General features: G+C 41.8%; 39 non-coding genes across 39 annotated transcripts; all 39 read left to right on the top strand.

Moving 5' to 3' along the window:
- The first annotated feature begins 354 nt into the window (after positions 1-354).
- Trnas-cga (transfer RNA serine (anticodon CGA)) lies at positions 355-436 on the top strand. Its single transcript has one exon. It is a non-coding gene; the product is annotated as a tRNA-Ser (tRNA).
- Positions 437-662: 226 nt separating this feature from the next.
- On the top strand, positions 663-744 carry Trnas-cga (transfer RNA serine (anticodon CGA)). Its single transcript has one exon. It is a non-coding gene; the product is annotated as a tRNA-Ser (tRNA).
- A 218-nt stretch (positions 745-962) lies between these two features.
- Positions 963-1043, top strand: Trnas-cga (transfer RNA serine (anticodon CGA)). The gene has a single exon. It is a non-coding gene; the product is annotated as a tRNA-Ser (tRNA).
- Positions 1044-1265: 222 nt separating this feature from the next.
- On the top strand, positions 1266-1347 carry Trnas-cga (transfer RNA serine (anticodon CGA)). The gene has a single exon. It is a non-coding gene; the product is annotated as a tRNA-Ser (tRNA).
- A 373-nt stretch (positions 1348-1720) lies between these two features.
- Positions 1721-1802, top strand: Trnas-cga (transfer RNA serine (anticodon CGA)). Its single transcript has one exon. It is a non-coding gene; the product is annotated as a tRNA-Ser (tRNA).
- A 71-nt stretch (positions 1803-1873) lies between these two features.
- Positions 1874-1955, top strand: Trnas-cga (transfer RNA serine (anticodon CGA)). Its single transcript has one exon. It is a non-coding gene; the product is annotated as a tRNA-Ser (tRNA).
- Positions 1956-2028: 73 nt separating this feature from the next.
- Trnas-cga (transfer RNA serine (anticodon CGA)) lies at positions 2029-2110 on the top strand. Its single transcript has one exon. It is a non-coding gene; the product is annotated as a tRNA-Ser (tRNA).
- A 376-nt stretch (positions 2111-2486) lies between these two features.
- Trnas-cga (transfer RNA serine (anticodon CGA)) lies at positions 2487-2568 on the top strand. Its single transcript has one exon. It is a non-coding gene; the product is annotated as a tRNA-Ser (tRNA).
- Positions 2569-2794: 226 nt separating this feature from the next.
- Positions 2795-2876, top strand: Trnas-cga (transfer RNA serine (anticodon CGA)). The gene has a single exon. It is a non-coding gene; the product is annotated as a tRNA-Ser (tRNA).
- Positions 2877-2942: 66 nt separating this feature from the next.
- Trnas-cga (transfer RNA serine (anticodon CGA)) lies at positions 2943-3023 on the top strand. Its single transcript has one exon. It is a non-coding gene; the product is annotated as a tRNA-Ser (tRNA).
- Positions 3024-3094: 71 nt separating this feature from the next.
- On the top strand, positions 3095-3175 carry Trnas-cga (transfer RNA serine (anticodon CGA)). Its single transcript has one exon. It is a non-coding gene; the product is annotated as a tRNA-Ser (tRNA).
- A 222-nt stretch (positions 3176-3397) lies between these two features.
- On the top strand, positions 3398-3479 carry Trnas-cga (transfer RNA serine (anticodon CGA)). The gene has a single exon. It is a non-coding gene; the product is annotated as a tRNA-Ser (tRNA).
- Positions 3480-3852: 373 nt separating this feature from the next.
- Trnas-cga (transfer RNA serine (anticodon CGA)) lies at positions 3853-3934 on the top strand. Its single transcript has one exon. It is a non-coding gene; the product is annotated as a tRNA-Ser (tRNA).
- A 71-nt stretch (positions 3935-4005) lies between these two features.
- Positions 4006-4087, top strand: Trnas-cga (transfer RNA serine (anticodon CGA)). The gene has a single exon. It is a non-coding gene; the product is annotated as a tRNA-Ser (tRNA).
- Positions 4088-4160: 73 nt separating this feature from the next.
- Trnas-cga (transfer RNA serine (anticodon CGA)) lies at positions 4161-4242 on the top strand. The gene has a single exon. It is a non-coding gene; the product is annotated as a tRNA-Ser (tRNA).
- A 528-nt stretch (positions 4243-4770) lies between these two features.
- On the top strand, positions 4771-4852 carry Trnas-cga (transfer RNA serine (anticodon CGA)). Its single transcript has one exon. It is a non-coding gene; the product is annotated as a tRNA-Ser (tRNA).
- Positions 4853-4923: 71 nt separating this feature from the next.
- Positions 4924-5005, top strand: Trnas-cga (transfer RNA serine (anticodon CGA)). The gene has a single exon. It is a non-coding gene; the product is annotated as a tRNA-Ser (tRNA).
- A 73-nt stretch (positions 5006-5078) lies between these two features.
- On the top strand, positions 5079-5160 carry Trnas-cga (transfer RNA serine (anticodon CGA)). The gene has a single exon. It is a non-coding gene; the product is annotated as a tRNA-Ser (tRNA).
- Positions 5161-5231: 71 nt separating this feature from the next.
- Positions 5232-5313, top strand: Trnas-cga (transfer RNA serine (anticodon CGA)). The gene has a single exon. It is a non-coding gene; the product is annotated as a tRNA-Ser (tRNA).
- A 224-nt stretch (positions 5314-5537) lies between these two features.
- Trnas-cga (transfer RNA serine (anticodon CGA)) lies at positions 5538-5619 on the top strand. The gene has a single exon. It is a non-coding gene; the product is annotated as a tRNA-Ser (tRNA).
- Positions 5620-5693: 74 nt separating this feature from the next.
- Positions 5694-5775, top strand: Trnas-cga (transfer RNA serine (anticodon CGA)). The gene has a single exon. It is a non-coding gene; the product is annotated as a tRNA-Ser (tRNA).
- A 353-nt stretch (positions 5776-6128) lies between these two features.
- Trnas-cga (transfer RNA serine (anticodon CGA)) lies at positions 6129-6210 on the top strand. The gene has a single exon. It is a non-coding gene; the product is annotated as a tRNA-Ser (tRNA).
- Positions 6211-6281: 71 nt separating this feature from the next.
- Positions 6282-6363, top strand: Trnas-cga (transfer RNA serine (anticodon CGA)). Its single transcript has one exon. It is a non-coding gene; the product is annotated as a tRNA-Ser (tRNA).
- Positions 6364-6437: 74 nt separating this feature from the next.
- On the top strand, positions 6438-6519 carry Trnas-cga (transfer RNA serine (anticodon CGA)). Its single transcript has one exon. It is a non-coding gene; the product is annotated as a tRNA-Ser (tRNA).
- Positions 6520-6593: 74 nt separating this feature from the next.
- On the top strand, positions 6594-6675 carry Trnas-cga (transfer RNA serine (anticodon CGA)). Its single transcript has one exon. It is a non-coding gene; the product is annotated as a tRNA-Ser (tRNA).
- Positions 6676-7057: 382 nt separating this feature from the next.
- Trnas-cga (transfer RNA serine (anticodon CGA)) lies at positions 7058-7139 on the top strand. Its single transcript has one exon. It is a non-coding gene; the product is annotated as a tRNA-Ser (tRNA).
- Positions 7140-7361: 222 nt separating this feature from the next.
- Positions 7362-7443, top strand: Trnas-cga (transfer RNA serine (anticodon CGA)). The gene has a single exon. It is a non-coding gene; the product is annotated as a tRNA-Ser (tRNA).
- A 71-nt stretch (positions 7444-7514) lies between these two features.
- Trnas-cga (transfer RNA serine (anticodon CGA)) lies at positions 7515-7596 on the top strand. The gene has a single exon. It is a non-coding gene; the product is annotated as a tRNA-Ser (tRNA).
- Positions 7597-7974: 378 nt separating this feature from the next.
- On the top strand, positions 7975-8056 carry Trnas-cga (transfer RNA serine (anticodon CGA)). Its single transcript has one exon. It is a non-coding gene; the product is annotated as a tRNA-Ser (tRNA).
- A 71-nt stretch (positions 8057-8127) lies between these two features.
- Positions 8128-8209, top strand: Trnas-cga (transfer RNA serine (anticodon CGA)). Its single transcript has one exon. It is a non-coding gene; the product is annotated as a tRNA-Ser (tRNA).
- Positions 8210-8282: 73 nt separating this feature from the next.
- On the top strand, positions 8283-8364 carry Trnas-cga (transfer RNA serine (anticodon CGA)). The gene has a single exon. It is a non-coding gene; the product is annotated as a tRNA-Ser (tRNA).
- Positions 8365-8435: 71 nt separating this feature from the next.
- On the top strand, positions 8436-8517 carry Trnas-cga (transfer RNA serine (anticodon CGA)). Its single transcript has one exon. It is a non-coding gene; the product is annotated as a tRNA-Ser (tRNA).
- A 71-nt stretch (positions 8518-8588) lies between these two features.
- Positions 8589-8670, top strand: Trnas-cga (transfer RNA serine (anticodon CGA)). Its single transcript has one exon. It is a non-coding gene; the product is annotated as a tRNA-Ser (tRNA).
- Positions 8671-8741: 71 nt separating this feature from the next.
- Positions 8742-8823, top strand: Trnas-cga (transfer RNA serine (anticodon CGA)). Its single transcript has one exon. It is a non-coding gene; the product is annotated as a tRNA-Ser (tRNA).
- A 71-nt stretch (positions 8824-8894) lies between these two features.
- On the top strand, positions 8895-8976 carry Trnas-cga (transfer RNA serine (anticodon CGA)). Its single transcript has one exon. It is a non-coding gene; the product is annotated as a tRNA-Ser (tRNA).
- A 71-nt stretch (positions 8977-9047) lies between these two features.
- On the top strand, positions 9048-9129 carry Trnas-cga (transfer RNA serine (anticodon CGA)). The gene has a single exon. It is a non-coding gene; the product is annotated as a tRNA-Ser (tRNA).
- A 71-nt stretch (positions 9130-9200) lies between these two features.
- Positions 9201-9282, top strand: Trnas-cga (transfer RNA serine (anticodon CGA)). The gene has a single exon. It is a non-coding gene; the product is annotated as a tRNA-Ser (tRNA).
- A 71-nt stretch (positions 9283-9353) lies between these two features.
- Positions 9354-9435, top strand: Trnas-cga (transfer RNA serine (anticodon CGA)). Its single transcript has one exon. It is a non-coding gene; the product is annotated as a tRNA-Ser (tRNA).
- Positions 9436-9506: 71 nt separating this feature from the next.
- On the top strand, positions 9507-9588 carry Trnas-cga (transfer RNA serine (anticodon CGA)). The gene has a single exon. It is a non-coding gene; the product is annotated as a tRNA-Ser (tRNA).
- Positions 9589-9762: the final 174 nt, after the last annotated feature.

Here is a 9762-nt window from a genome sequence, read left to right as displayed (position 1 = left end):
TAAAATCCGACAATACAATAAATGTTGACCAGCCGGCCAACGCACTTATTTAGTGCTGCGTTGGCCGAGTGGTTAAGGCGTTGGACTCGAAATCCAATGGGATATTCCCGCACAGGTTCGAAACCTGTTGCAGCGAATTTGTTTGTTTTTATAATAATTAGATAATACACTAAATCTTGACTAGCTGACCAACGCATTTTATCAGTTCTGCGATGGCCGAGTGGTTAAGGCGTTCGACACTAAATCCAATGGGATATTCCCGCAAAGGTTCGAATCCTGTTCGCAGCGAATTATTTTTTATAAAATCCGACAATACAATAAATGTTGACCAGCCGGCCAACGCACTTAATCAGTGCTGCGTTGGCCGAGTGGTTAAGGCGTTGCACTCGAAATGCAATGGGATATTCCCGCACAGGTTCGAATCCTGTTCGCAGCGAATTAGTTTGTTTTCATAATAATTAGATAATACATTAAATGTTGACCAGCTGACCAACGCACTTGTTTAGTGCTTCTATGGCCAGTGGTTAAGGCGTTGGACTCGAAATCCAATGCGATACTCCAGCACAGGTTCGAATCCTGTTCGCAGCGAATTATTTTTTTTGTTGTTGTAAAATTAGATAATACATTAAATCTTGTCTAGCTAACCAACGCATTTAATCAGTGCTGCGATGGCCGAGTGGTTAAGGCGTTGGACTCGAAATCCAATGGGATATTCCCGCAAAGGTTCGAATCCTGTTCGCAGCGAATTATTTTTTATAAAATCCGACAATACAATAAATGTTGACCAGCCGGCCAACGCACTTATTTAGTGCTGCGTTGGCCGAGTGGTTAAGGCGTTGGACTCGAAATCCAATGGGATATTCCCGCACAGGTTCGAAACCTGTTGCAGCGAATTAGTTTGTTTTCATAATAATTAGATAATACATTAAATGTTGACCAGCTGACCAACGCACTTAATCAGTGCTGCGCTGGCCGAGTGGTTAAGGCGTTGGACTCGAAATCCAATGGGATATTCCCGCACAGGTTCGAATCCTGTTGCAGCGAATTAGTTTGTTTTCATAATAATTAGATAATACATTAAATGTTGACCAGCTGACCAACGCACTTAATCAGTGCTGCGATGGCCGAGTGGTTAAGGCCTTGGCTCGAAATCCAATGGGATATTCCCGCACAGGTTCGAATCCTGTTGCAGCGAATTAGTTTGTTTTCATAATAATTAGATAATACATTAAATGTTGACCAGCTGACCAACGCACTTAATCAGTGCTGCGATGGCCGAGTTGTTAAGGCGTTGGACTCGAAATCCAATGGGATATTCCCGCACAGGTTCGAATCCTGTTCGCAGCGAATTAGTTTGTTTTCATAATAATTAGAAAATACATTAAATGTTGACCATCTGACCAACGCACTTAATCAGTGCTGCGATGGCCGAGGGTTTAAGGCGATGGACTCGAAATCCTATGGGATATTCCCGCACAGGTTGGAATCCTGTTCGCTGCGAATTATTTTTTTTGTTGTTGTAAAGTTAGATAATATTAAATTTTGACTAGCTGACTAACGCACTTAGTTAGTGCTTCTATGGCCGAGTGGTTAAGGCGTTGGACTCGAAATCCAATGGGATATTCCCGCAAAGGTTCGAATCCTGTTCGCAGCGAATTATTTTTTATAAAATCCGATAATACAATAAATGTTGACCAGCCGGCCAACGCACTTAATCAGTGCTGCGATGGCCGAGTGGTTAAGGCGTTGGACTCGAAATCCAATGGGATATTCCCGCACAGGTTCGAATCCTGTTCGCAGCGAATTAGTTTGTTTTCATGATAATTAGACAATACATTAAATGTTGACCAGCTGACCAACGCACTTAATCAGTGCTGCGATGGCCGAGTGGTTAAGGCGTTGGACTCGAAATCCAATGGGATATTCCCGCACAGGTTCGAATCCTGTTCGCAGCGAATTATTTTTTTGTTGTTGTAAAATTAGATAATACATTAAATTTTGACTAGCTGACGAACACACTTAATAAGTGCTGCGATGGCCGAGTGGTTAAGGCGTTGGACTCGAAATGCAATGGGATATTCCCGCACAGGTTCGAATCCTGTTCGCAGCGAATTAGTTTGTTTTCATTATAATTAGATAATACATTAAATATTGACCAGCTGACCAACGCACTTATTTAGTGCTTCTATGACCGAGTGGTTAAGGCGTTCGACTCGAAATCCAATGGGATATTCCCGCAAAGGTTCGAATCCTGTTCGCAGCGAATTATTTTTTTTTGTTGTTGTAAAATTAGATAATACATTAAATTTTGACTAGCTGACTAACGCACTTATTTAGTGCTTCTATGGCCGAGTGGTTAAGGCGTTCGACACTAAATCCAATGGGATATTCCCGCAAAGGTTCGAATCCTGTTCGCAGCGAATTATTTTTTATAAAATCCGACAATACAATAAATGTTGACCAGCCGGCCAACGCACTTAATCAGTGCTGCGTTGGCCGAGTGGTTAAGGCGTTGCACTCGAAATGCAATGGGATATTCCCGCACAGGTTCGAATCCTGTTCGCAGCGAATTAGTTTGTTTTCATAATAATTAGATAATACATTAAATGTTGACCAGCTGACCAACGCACTTGTTTAGTGCTTCTATGGCCAGTGGTTAAGGCGTTGGACTCGAAATCCAATGCGATACTCCAGCACAGGTTCGAATCCTGTTCGCAGCGAATTATTTTTTTTGTTGTTGTAAAATTAGATAATACATTAAATCTTGTCTAGCTAACCAACGCATTTAATCAGTGCTGCGATGGCCGAGTGGTTAAGGCGTTGGACTCGAAATCCAATGGGATATTCCCGCAAAGGTTCGAATCCTGTTCGCAGCGAATTATTTTTTATAAAATCCGACAATACAATAAATGTTGACCAGCCGGCCAACGCACTTATTTAGTGCTGCGTTGGCCGAGTGGTTAAGGCGTTGGACTCGAAATCCAATGGGATATTCCCGCACAGGTTCGAAACCTGTTGCAGCGAATTAGTTTGTTTTCATAATAATTAGATAATACATTAAATGTTGACCAGCTGACCAACGCACTTAATCAGTGCTGCGCTGGCCGAGTGGTTAAGGCGTTGGACTCGAAATCCAATGGGATATTCCCGCACAGGTTCGAATCCTGTTGCAGCGAATTAGTTTGTTTTCATAATAATTAGATAATACATTAAATGTTGACCAGCTGACCAACGCACTTAATCAGTGCTGCGATGGCCGAGTGGTTAAGGCCTTGGCTCGAAATCCAATGGGATATTCCCGCACAGGTTCGAATCCTGTTGCAGCGAATTAGTTTGTTTTCATAATAATTAGATAATACATTAAATGTTGACCAGCTGACCAACGCACTTAATCAGTGCTGCGATGGCCGAGTTGTTAAGGCGTTGGACTCGAAATCCAATGGGATATTCCCGCACAGGTTCGAATCCTGTTCGCAGCGAATTAGTTTGTTTTCATAATAATTAGAAAATACATTAAATGTTGACCATCTGACCAACGCACTTAATCAGTGCTGCGATGGCCGAGGGTTTAAGGCGATGGACTCGAAATCCTATGGGATATTCCCGCACAGGTTGGAATCCTGTTCGCTGCGAATTATTTTTTTTGTTGTTGTAAAGTTAGATAATATTAAATTTTGACTAGCTGACTAACGCACTTAGTTAGTGCTTCTATGGCCGAGTGGTTAAGGCGTTGGACTCGAAATCCAATGGGATATTCCCGCAAAGGTTCGAATCCTGTTCGCAGCGAATTATTTTTTATAAAATCCGATAATACAATAAATGTTGACCAGCCGGCCAACGCACTTAATCAGTGCTGCGATGGCCGAGTGGTTAAGGCGTTGGACTCGAAATCCAATGGGATATTCCCGCACAGGTTCGAATCCTGTTCGCAGCGAATTAGTTTGTTTTCATGATAATTAGACAATACATTAAATGTTGACCAGCTGACCAACGCACTTAATCAGTGCTGCGATGGCCGAGTGGTTAAGGCGTTGGACTCGAAATCCAATGGGATATTCCCGCACAGGTTCGAATCCTGTTCGCAGCGAATTATTTTTTTGTTGTTGTAAAATTAGATAATACATTAAATTTTGACTAGCTGACGAACACACTTAATAAGTGCTGCGATGGCCGAGTGGTTAAGGCGTTGGACTCGAAATGCAATGGGATATTCCCGCACAGGTTCGAATCCTGTTCGCAGCGAATTAGTTTGTTTTCATTATAATTAGATAATACATTAAATATTGACCAGCTGACCAACGCACTTATTTAGTGCTTCTATGACCGAGTGGTTAAGGCGTTCGACTCGAAATCCAATGGGATATTCCCGCAAAGGTTCGAATCCTGTTCGCAGCGAATTATTTTTTTTTGTTGTTGTAAAATTAGATAATACATTAAATTTTGACTAGCTGACTAACGCACTTATTTAGTGCTTCTATGGCCGAGTGGTTAAGGCGTTGGACTCGAAATCCAATGGGATATTCCCCCAAAGGTTCGAATCCTGTTCGCAGCGAATTATTTTTTATAAAATCCGATAATACAATAAATGTTGACCAGCCGGCCAACGCACTTAATCAGTGCTGCGTTGGCCGAGTGGTTAAGGCGTTGCACTCGAAATCCAATGGGATATTCCCGCACAGGTTCGAATCCTGTTGCAGCGAATTAGTTTGTTTTCAAAATAATTAGATAATACATTAAATGTTGACCAGCTGACCAACGCACTTAATCAGTGCTGCGATGGCCGAGTGGTTAAGGCGTTGGACTCGAAATCCAATGGGATATTCCCCCACAGGTTCGAATCTTGTTCGCAGCGAATTAGTTTGTTTTCATAATAATTAGATAATACATTAAATGTTGACCAGCTGACCAACGCACTTAATCAGTGCTGCGATGGCCGAGTGGTTAAGGCGTTGGACTCGAAATCCAATGGGATATTCCCGCACAGGTTCGAATCCTGTTCGCAGCGAAATATTTTTTTGTTGTTGTAAAATTAGATAATACATTAAATTTTGACTAGCTGACTAACACACTTAATAAGTGCTGCGATGGCCGAGTGGTTAAGGCGTTGGACTCGAAATCCAATGGGATATTCCCGCACAGGTTCGAATCCTGTTCGCAGCGAATTAGTTTGTTTTCATTATAATTAGATAATACATTAAATATAGACCAGCTGACCAACGCACTTAATCAGTGCTGCGATGGCCGAGTGGTTAAGGCTTTGGACTCGAAATCCAATGGGATATTCCCGCACAGGTTCGAATTCTGTTCGCAGGGAATTAGTTTGTTTTCATAATAATTAGATAATACATTAAATGTTGACCAGCTGACCAACGCACTTAATCAGTGCTGCGATGGCCGAGTGGTTAAGGCGTTGGACTCGAAATCCAATGGGATATTCCCCCAAAGGTTCGAATCCTATTCGCACCGAATTAGTTTGTTTTCATAAAAATCAGATAATACATTAAATGTTGACCAGCTGACCAACGCACTTAATCAGTGCTGCGATGGCCGAGTGGTTAAGGCGTTGGACTCGAAATCCAATGGGATATTCCCGCACAGGTTCGAATCCTGTTCGCATCGAATTATTATTTTAGTTGTTGTAAAATTAGATAATACATTAAATCTTGACTAGCTGACCAACGCACTTAATCAGTGCTACGATGGCCGAGTGGTTAAGGCGTTGGACTCGAAATCCAATGGGATATTCCCGCACAGGTTCGAATCCTGTTCGCAGCGAATTAGTTTGTTTTCATAATAATTAGATAATACATTAAATGTTGACCAGCTGACCAACGCACTTAATCAGTGCTGCGATGGTTCGAAATGCGATGGTTTCGCACAGGTTCGAATCCTGTTCGCAGCGAATTAGTTTGTTTTCATAATAATTAGATAATACATTAAATGTTGACCAGGTGACCAACGTTCTTATTTAGTGCTTCTTTGGCCAGTGGTTAAGACGTTGGACTCGAAATCCAATGCGATATTCCAGCACAGGTTCGAATCCTGTTCGCAGCGAATTATTATTTTAGTTGTTGTAAAATTAGATAATACATTAAATCTTGACTAGCTGACCAACGCACTTAATCAGTGCTGCGCTGGCCGAGTGGTTAAGGCGTTGAACTCGAAATCCAATGGGATATTCCCGCACAGGTTCGAATCCTGTTCGCAGCGAAATTGTTTGTTTTTATAATAATAAGATAATACATTAAATGTTGACCAGCTGACCAACGCACTTAATCAGTGCTGCGATGGCCGAGTGGTTGAGGCGTTGGACTCGAAATCTAATAGGGTTTTCCCGCACAGGTTCAAATCCTGTTCGCAGCGAATTATTATTTTTGTTGTTGTAAAATTAGATAATACATTAAATTTTGACTAGCTGACCAACGCACTTAGTCAGTGCTGCGATGGCCGAGTGGTTAAGGCTTTGGACTCGAAATCCAATGGGATATTCCCGCACAGGTTCGAATCCTGTTCGCAGCGAATTATTATTTTTGTTGTTGTAAAATTAGATAATACATTAAATTTTGACTAGCTGACCAACGCACTTAGTCAGTGCTGCGATGGCCGAGTGGTTAAGGCTTTGGACTCGAAATCCAATGGGATATTCCCGCACAGGTTCGAATCCTGTTCGCAGCGAATTAGTTTGTTTTCATAATAATTAGATAATACATTAAATGTTGACCAGCTGACCAACGCACTTGTTTAGTGCTTCTATGGCCAGTGGTTAAGGCGTTGCACTCGAAATCCAATGCGATACTCCAGCACAGGTTCGAATCCTGTTCGCAGCGAATTATTTCTTTTGTTGTTGTAAAATTAGATAATACATTAAATCTTGACTAGCTGACCAACGCATTTAATCAGTGCTGCGATGGCCGAGTGGTTAAGGCGTTCGACACTAAATCCAATGGGATATTCCCGCAAAGGTTCGAATCCTGTTCGCAGCGAATTATTTTTTTTGTTGTTGTAAAATTAGATAATACATTAAATCTTGACTAGCTGACCAACGCATTTAATCAGTGCTGCGATGGCCGAGTGGTTAAGGCGTTGGACTCGAAATCCAATGGGATATTCCCGCACAGGTTCGAATCTTGTTCGCAGCAAATTATTTTTTATAAAATCCGATAATACATTAAATGTTGACCAGCTGACCAACGCATTTAATCAGTTCTGCGATGGCCGAGTGGATAAGGCGTTCGACACTAAATCCAATGGGATATTCCCGCAAAGGTTCGAATCCTGTTCGCAGCGAATTATTTTTTTTGTTGTTGTAAAATTAGATAATACATTAAATCTTGACTAGCTGACCAACGCATTTAATCAGTGCTGCGATGGCCGAGTGGTTAACGCGTTGGACTCGAAATCCAATGGGATATTCCCGCACAGGTTCGAATCCTGTTCGCTGCGAATTAATTTGTTTTCATCATAATTAGATAATACATTAAATGTTGACCAGCTGACGAACGCTCTTAATCAGTGCTGCGATGGCCGAGTGGTTAAGGCGTTGGACTCGAAATCCAATGGGATATTCCCGCACAGGTTCTAATCCTGTTCGCAGCGAATTATTTTTTTTGTTGTTGCAAAATTAGATAATACATTAAATTTTGACTAGCTGACTAGCGCACTTATTTAGTGCTTCTATGGCCGAGTGTTTAAGGCGTTGGACAGAAAATCCAATGGGATATTCCCGCGCAGGTTCGAATCCTGTTCGCAGCGAATTATTTTTTATAAAATCCGATAATACAATAAATGTTGACCAGCCGGCCAACGCGCTTAATCAGTGCTGCGATGGCCGAGTGGTTAAGGCGTTGGACTCGAAATCCAATGGGATATTCCCGCACAGGATCGAATCTTGTTCGCATCGAATTATTATTTTAGTTGTTGTAACATTAGATAATACATTAAATCTCGACTAGCTGACCAACGCACTTAGTCAGTGCTGCGCTGGCCGAGTGGTTAAGGCGTTGGACTCGAAATCCAATGGGATATTCCCGCACAGGTTCGAATCCTGTTCGCAGCGAAATAGTTTGTTTTCATAATAATTAGATAATACATTAAATGTTGACCAGCTGACCAACGCACTTAATCAGTGCTGCGATGGCCGAGTGGTTAAGGCGTTGGACTCGAAATCCAATGGGATATTCCCGAACAGGTTCGAATCCTGTTCGCAGCGAATTATTTTTTTTTTGTTGTAAAATTAAATAATAAATTAAATTTTGACTAGCTGACCAACGCACTTAATCAGTGCTGCGATGGCCGAGTGGTTAAGGCGTTGGACTCGAAATCCAATGGGATATTCCCGCACAGGTTCGAATCCTGTTCGCAGCGAATTAGTTTGTTTTCATAATAATTAGATAATACATTAAATGTTGACCAGCTGACCAACGCACTTAATCAGTGCTGCGATGGCCGAGTGGTTAAGGCGTTGGACTCGAAATCCAATGGGATATTCCCGCACAGGTTCGAATCCTGTTCGCAGCGAAATAGTTTTTTTTCATAATAATTAGATAATAAATTAAATTTCGACTAGCTGACTAACACACTTAATAAGTGCTGCGCTGGCCGAGTGGTTAAGGCGTTGGACTCGAAATCCAATGGGATATTCCCGCACAGGTTCGAATCCTGTTCGCAGCGAATTAGTTTGTTTTCATAATAATTAGATAATACATTAAATGTTGACCAGCTGACCAACGCACTTAATCAGTGCTGCGATGGCCGAGTGGTTAAGGCGTTGGACTCGAAATCCAATGGGATATTCCCGCACAGGTTCGAATCCTGTTCGCAGCGAATTAGTTTGTTTTCATAATAATTAGATAATACATTAAATGTTGACCAGCTGACCAACGCACTTAATCAGTGCTGCGATGGCCGAGTGGTTAAGGCGTTGGACTCGAAATCCAATGGGATATTCCCGCACAGGTTCGAATCCTGTTCGCAGCGAATTAGTTTGTTTTCATAATAATTAGATAATACATTAAATGTTGACCAGCTGACCAACGCACTTAATCAGTGCTGCGATGGCCGAGTGGTTAAGGCGTTGGACTCGAAATCCAATGGGATATTCCCGCACAGGTTCGAATCCTGTTCGCAGCGAAATAGTTTTTTTTCATAATAATTAGATAATAAATTAAATTTCGACTAGCTGACTAACACACTTAATAAGTGCTGCGCTGGCCGAGTGGTTAAGGCGTTGGACTCGAAATCCAATGGGATATTCCCGCACAGGTTCGAATCCTGTTCGCAGCGAATTAGTTTGTTTTCATAATAATTAGATAATACATTAAATGTTGACCAGCTGACCAACGCACTTAATCAGTGCTGCGATGGCCGAGTGGTTAAGGCGTTGGACTCGAAATCCAATGGGATATTCCCGCACAGGTTCGAATCCTGTTCGCAGCGAATTAGTTTGTTTTCATAATAATTAGATAATACATTAAATGTTGACCAGCTGACCAACGCACTTAATCAGTGCTGAGATGGCCGAGTGGTTAAGGCGTTGGACTCGAAATCCAATGGGATATTCCCGCACAGGTTCGAATCCTGTTCGCAGCGAATTAGTTTGTTTTCATAATAATTAGATAATACATTAAATGTTGACCAGCTGACCAACGCACTTAATCAGTGCTGCCATGGCCGAGTGGTTAAGGCGTTGGACTCGAAATCCAATGGGATATTCCCGTACAGGTTCGAATCTTGTTCGCATCGCATTATTATTTTAGTTGTTGT

The sequence above is a fragment of the Ascidiella aspersa genome, chromosome 1 (assembly GCF_963924565.1).
Source record: "Ascidiella aspersa chromosome 1, kaAscAspe10.2, whole genome shotgun sequence".
Classification (NCBI taxonomy): domain Eukaryota; kingdom Metazoa; phylum Chordata; class Ascidiacea; order Phlebobranchia; family Ascidiidae; genus Ascidiella; species Ascidiella aspersa.
This window is presented reverse-complemented; position numbering and strand designations above follow the sequence as displayed.